Genomic DNA, 7,199 nt, shown 5'->3' with positions numbered 1-7,199 from the left:
TACCACGTCTTTTATTTTTAAGGCTGGCATTAATACGGGTGGTGCCTCTTCATGTATTACCTGGTCTATGCATTCGTCGTAAGTAGTATACAATGTGTTACATCCTGGACCGGATTTTTTTCCACCACCAAAATCAACTAAAAACATCAAAATCACATATAAAATCATTCATAAAAGCAATAAAATTAAAAAAAAGATAACCATGTGCGTCCTTCGGATTTAGCATAAAGACTAAGCGTCCTACGGACTAAGCCTTTCTGACGCGTCGAAGCGCAAGCGTCCTACAGACTAAGCCTTTCTGGCGCGTCGAAGCGCTCGGATCACATATCACTCAGTAATTAGTCATGTTTAACTGTTATCTTCGTATGGCTCAGGGAGATAACACATGCCTAGTAATCTTGAGATTGTCGGTTCGAATCCCAACAATTCAAGATTTTATTTGCCAAGTGCGGCCGGCTTGGTAAATAATATGGCATGTAAAAAATAACTGAGTGGCGTTGTATGTGTGTGTCCTGGCGCCAGGAATAGGAATAGGCAAACCTCCAGTTCTTGAATGTGAAGCGTCTGAAAGACTTAGTCCGAAAGATGCATTCAACAAGAGCTATACAATTCTTTCTATCGCATCTAGGAAACTAGATATGAATTAGAAAAGATTGTATATCTCAGGGGCCCCAATATAAGAGTGTTAAACTCTGAATCAAGCAATGAATTAAAGTTAATTGGAACTAAAAAGAAAAAAATCACCTGACGGTATGTACTCAAAATAAAAAAAAAACCAGCGCTGGCGAGCACATACCGTCAGGTGATTTTCCTCACAGAGGTTTTTGCATCCTTCGGACTTAGTCTTTCAGACGCATCCTTCAGCAATGTCCTAGTAGGTCACTGGCACAGTGTTAATTCACTTGTAAACCTGCTTAAGATGTTCTTTTTCTCATTCTTTTTCATGTAAGTCAATCATTACGCTCACATTTTTTTTTCAATTAATATTTTTTCCATACTCTCTGGAAACAGTTCAAATCCTCTCCTTCGAAAGAACTACATTAGCGTCCCTTGGACTACACGCCCTGCAGACTTAGCCTTTCAGGCGCCTTTCAGGTTTTATCTGGTATTCTCATAACCAAAAGGAGACGTTTCTATATTATTATTTAAATATACTTTATCGTCGTATGCCGATAATGCTATTTTATTTGTTTTAATAGTGTAAAGTTTCAACTCTTTTGATGTAATATTGTATACAGTTTCAGTTGTGCTTTTACCTTCAAACAAACAGTTTTTATACATATCAAATTTCATTTTTTTATATTTGATCTTTTTATTCCTTTACATACTTTTTTCTCCTTTATTTTTGTTATAAACTTTTTAGTATTTTTACAAACCTTCGGTTCTTGAATACGAAGCATTCGACAAAACTTTGTTTCAGTTTCGTCATATCTAAAAGCATACATTTTTTATCTTAATCCAACCCATTCTCTTAAGGGTATTCCAAGATATTCATCTTTGAATAAACCAATTACTTTTTTATTTACTCGTGGCATCCAATCAATTTTATAATCACTCGTATCAAAGTATTGTATAAATTTTTTTATATCCATGTAAAGATCATCTGTTTCCACATAAATAATAAATGAATCAGTATCAGTTCCTAACAATTTAGCTTTATCATTATACTTTTTCTTCAAAAAATTATAATAAAACTTATACATCAATAACTTTGATAATTCTAAAACAACAAACCCACCATATATAGGTTTATTTATCGTTATTTCTTTCTTTTTTCTATATACAAGCACTTTATCATCATCTATTATTTGTCTATCTTCATAATTTTTACATCTTGCAAAATTTTTATATGAATAAAACAAATCCACTTGACATCTGTTTCTTACCTGCTCCATTTGTTTTCCATATACTGAATTATTCATGAGTTTAAAAAAGTCCTTTCCAAATCCATTTTTAGCTTCTTGTCTAAGTTTTGTGTTTAAGTCAATGTAAGGTTTCAACCAAGCTTTTTGCCTAAATGATATTACTTTTTTTATGTCTTTTAAGATTATTCCTTGATTAAGACATTCTTGTAACATTCTATAATCAATTAAATAATTATTTTTTGATTTTAACGTGCACATAAGTTTAGTGCCAATTGGTATTTTACCAATTCCCTTAGATATCATTTCTTTTTGATATTTGGATAATTCATTATAACTAGGTACATAATGTTCGGGTAACATTGGATAATTTTTAAATTTATCATGTAATTCCAATGGGATATCCAAATCAATGAGAAATGTATAACCATATTCTCCATCATAGGGTAAGCTCTTAATTGTTTCAATAGTGAAATCATTTACATCTTCATATTTAAATTCTCCTATAGGAAGGGGTTGACTAAGCGCATACCCATATAGATTATTAGCATCCAAGTATAAAATATAGCTAACATGTTTTTTACTGTTATATATACCTTTTTCTATCGCTTTTTCTTTGGGTAGTTTAACAGTCTTTCCAATTTTATTATCATAAAAGTAACAATTATTAGCTAATGCATATCTGTGTGGAATTATAGATATTCCACCTCTTATTCCAGTTTCATATGTTTCATACATTTCCCTATCTGATAATAATTCTAATGTTTGTTCAGTGTATTTTAATGAAGCATCATTAGCAAAATATGTGGAGCAGATATATAATATACAGGGTCAAGACCATATTCTTTATAGCATTTTTCTCTGAAATTGTCAAAAACGTCATGTAATAAAACAGTATCTAATTTCAAGTATAAATTATGATATTCTTTTACATTTTTGCATTTAAAATGTCTGTATACTTTATGTGCAAATTTAAGCTTAGAAGGGCTCACATTTTCATCATTTAAAGTTGAATACCATTCTTTACTTTTGCTAGGCAAATATAACTCATACATTTTAGCATAAGAGTCCATCCATTCATACATATAAATTCCCTTTTGTAGAACTAAATGTAAGTCTTCTTTTTTAAATCTCTTTAACATAGTTTTAAATTTGGAATAATCAACTGGCTTAAATACATTCCCATTACACTTTTTGCATCTCCCAATCATTTTAAGTACATCATGTTCGTTTATAGGAAGTAACTTCATATTTGTTATTTCTTGGACAGATTTGCAATGTGAACAAAAACAGTCGTTTACATCGAGTAAGTTTTTAATTAATGAATCTAAACTTTTGTCCATAAATCTAAATGTATCAATGAATCTCACCTCCATATGTATATTATTAATATCTCCTTTCTTTTTAATGATGGTTTTCGAATTACATTCTTTACAGATTTCAATAATTTCATTCTTATATTTTTTATTACATTCTTTACATTTTGATACGTCATACTGTTGTTCATATTGATCAACAACTACGTTATTTATGGAAATTGTAACATAATTTTCTTTTGTGTTTGGCATTATATTTAGGGCTTTCTTATTTTTCCGTGTGTATTTAGCTCCTAGTTTCAGAATCCATCTTAGAAATAATTTAGAATCATATTTCAAATTATGAAATAATATTGGTACAAAATTTGGTAATTTTAGTTTTAAGTTGCAGTTGTTATGCGCTGCTCCTCGATAACGTCCTGTATAGTGATCGTGATCTCTTACTTTACTTTTCTCGTCAGAAAATTCACCATTACAAATATGACATTTTTTAGCTTTTCTGAAATTGTCAATATCTTCTTTTGTCATAGCTATTGGTTTATTTACTTTTCTAAGTTCATAATATCTTCTTGCATATTTAACAATAAGGTTGTTAAATTCATTCATTAACTGTTCAACACTTCCATTATTTATTAATTGTGTTTCGTCTATTGTATCAAAGCAGAAACTATTCGGCTTATGCTCGTGAATAACATGCTTCATAATTGATTTTTGTAATGTTGCTTCGAAATCTGAACTAACTGTATATGGATGATATTGCTCTACACCTATGGAAAAATATTGTCTATTTAATTTAGTGGGCATTTTTATTTTTTGTTTTTCATATATACACAGAGCAATATGATCATTATACTTTTCTTCTTTCTCAAACGAATCGTTGCATTTTTCGCACAAGTATCGCTTTCTGTGTCTTTTTATTATTTGTCCTCTTAATAAAGCACTCATATTTTTAATACCAACTACATGCTCTTTGTATATTAAAAGATTTGTACATTTTCTATCTTTATAATTATCACTTGTAATAGCTTGACCAATAGTAAACTTATCATTATTCTCATCTACTCTAAAAACATTTATAGCTATATTTAAAAAATCTTCGTATTCTTTTATATTTTCTTTTATAATTTGTACAGGATAATTCATATTTAACATTTCATACCTTGATATATCATATTCGTAAGGTCTGTCTACATGATCATCAGCAGGATTAAGTATACTCTCTAATGCATACTCAAAGCATCTAAGATTTTCTTGCTTCTCGCATTTAAATTTATTAGTTTTAGTATTGTTAACATTAACACAGCATTTTTTTGCTATAATATAATTAGGTAATTTAACATAAGTTCCACCTCGAAGAGGGGTGTATTTATCGGACTGTAAATCAAGTTGAATAACTCTATCGAATGTAAACTTGATGTTTTTTGCATTAAAGCTAGCAAATTTATTTAAAATGATATTATGCATAAAATTGATTATATCTGATATGATATCCTCAGATAAAATATGCTCAACATTACTATGAAAATAATGTGTGTGTTTGTCAATTACATTACCACATAAATCCAATACATGATATTGCACCTTTGCAACTAATTTTACTGTTACAGCTGTATGTTTTCTAAATCCAGTTCGTATTTTATCTTCTACGTATGGTTTGGTTCTTCTAAGAAATATACTTAAATCACAACTATTTATATCCGAGTAGAATGAATAATCAACAAGCATGTTATTCCACATGCCTTTAGCTCTAACAATTTTTACTTCTTCTTTTTCATTGCAATAATTATTTGGTAATTCTTTATAAAGTCTTTTGATTTATTTATAATCCCATCTTTCCTTTTTCTTGGTTGAGAAAAAATATTTTCATGAAAAGGAAATTGTTCGAATAATGATCCCATTTATTATGGGAAATTTTTATCAATATATTTTTTTTTCTGAGTTTTAAATTTGTGAAAGTTGTGAATGTAATTCATCATTTTCTCGTAATATTTTAATAATAAATTTCTGTAATTTCATATGCCATTCTAGTTTAAAATGTCTAGTCATGCATCGTTTTGGAACTTCTTTTAAACATACATCACAAGTAATTTTTTCATTTCGAAGTTTCTTACATTCATAGCACGTGTAACTGATTCCATATTTTAATTTTTTTGCTTTAACAAAATCAGAATGTGGTTTATTGATTTGACACGTGGAACATTTTCTTTCCATTTATTACGGGAAATTTTTATTAATTCATCACTCTATTTTGTATATTGAAGGACGCTTAGTCTGTAGGATGCACTTCATGAAAGTCAATCATTACGCTCACATTTTTTAAGGGCGTCCCTTGGACTAAACGTCCTTCGGACGCCTTTCGGCGCCTTTCAGGTGCTTGACCTGAGTTAAGTTCAGACCTTCTCCTTCGAAAGTAAGTTTTAATTTATCAAATAGACCTATGTTATCTTCAAAACGAAAATACATTACATTCACAGGTTTAATATAAGCAGGTAATTTATTTACAACAAATCTAAATATTGGTCCTTCCACAAAATTTGAATATACACACATATCAATGGTGTCCTTTGGACTTAGCGTCCCTTGGACTAACCCTTTCAGGTGTCTTTCAGATGCTTGACCTGAACTAAGAGTGACTCTCTTCTGGTTTTCACCTTTGAATACAGTTTCTTTACCCGACTCTATAACAGCATATTGTGGAATATCAAGGGCTTGACCTGAAATAAATATTTTACCAGAATGGGCTATTATTAATTTTACAGGACTATATACCCTTGTTTCATTATTATTCTTCTCAAATTTAAATTTGTTTATATCAAAAGCTAACGGTACTTCTTCTATGAGATTTATTCTTTCTTCTTCTATAAGATTTTTTTAGTTTTGAATAGTAAATACACCCTGGATTAGTAAACCTAGATTAATTTTACCAGGTTCTTTTTTAATAAGAGAAAGTCCTTCATTTTCAGAGTTTAACACCCTTGATTCTATTGCGTCAAATATTTTGTTCACTAATTTATCATTTTTATCAAATTCAACGCTAATAGAACTCACTTCTAAATCAATTTTATATTTTAGTGCCCAGTTCTTTTTTTCTGTTTCTAGAATATTTTTAACTTTATATATGACATTCTTTTGAATATCTTCAGCTGAATTAAGACCTTGACCTAAATTAATAGTTATTGTATACTTTGTTAGTATCCTTCGGGCATAGCCTTCTTGGCACCTTTCATGCGCATCCTCTAAATTTAGTTCTTCCGGCACAAATAAAAATGTAATTTCAGATGATAAAGCGTCCTTCGGACTTAGTCTTTCAGACGCATCCTTCGGACTAAGCGTCCCCTGTACTAAGCATTCTTCGACTTAGCGTCCTTCGGACTTAGTCTTTCAAATACCTTTTCGGCGCCTTTAAGGTGCCCTTCAGACACCCCTTTAACGCTTAGACTTTCTGACGTGTTATCATATCCAGGAATATATATATCTACCAACCCTATTTCACCAAACTTTATGTGTTTAAGTTTATCAAAACTAAAAGATACACCATCTTTTAAATTTCCTTTCAGTTTGTACAGCATTTATTAGCAATTATAAATTATAAATTTATGTATATCTACAGATTTTAATTTAATTAATTAAAAATATTGAACTATCATTCTACTCATAACCATATCATAAGCTATAGTCTTTTGGTTTACAAATACTACATAACAATTTAATCCCTTGAAAGATTTGGAAGAATCAGCAATTAAAATTTTTGGTAATTTCTCCACAGTGGAAATACTCTTTGGTTTATTCCTCAAATCAATATTAAAAAAGGAATTATATTTTATAAAATTGTCAACCGTGTGAAACTGAGAAATCATTCTATCAGGACCATATAATGCTTCATCGTATTCTGAACTTGAACGATACAACTCATAATAATCTCCTTTTTCAATTTCATAATTTTGAGGTTCGGAAGGATGTCTTTCTTCTCCATACAATATTTGAATATTTTTAATATTAGCATGGTCCCAATTTGTTGGAT

Source organism: Polyergus mexicanus, unplaced genomic scaffold (genome assembly GCF_030449975.1).
Source record: "Polyergus mexicanus isolate NDT 795.1 unplaced genomic scaffold, iyPolMexi1.0 SCAF_8, whole genome shotgun sequence".
Taxonomy (NCBI): domain Eukaryota; kingdom Metazoa; phylum Arthropoda; class Insecta; order Hymenoptera; family Formicidae; genus Polyergus; species Polyergus mexicanus.
Note: the sequence above shows the minus strand (reverse complement) of the source record.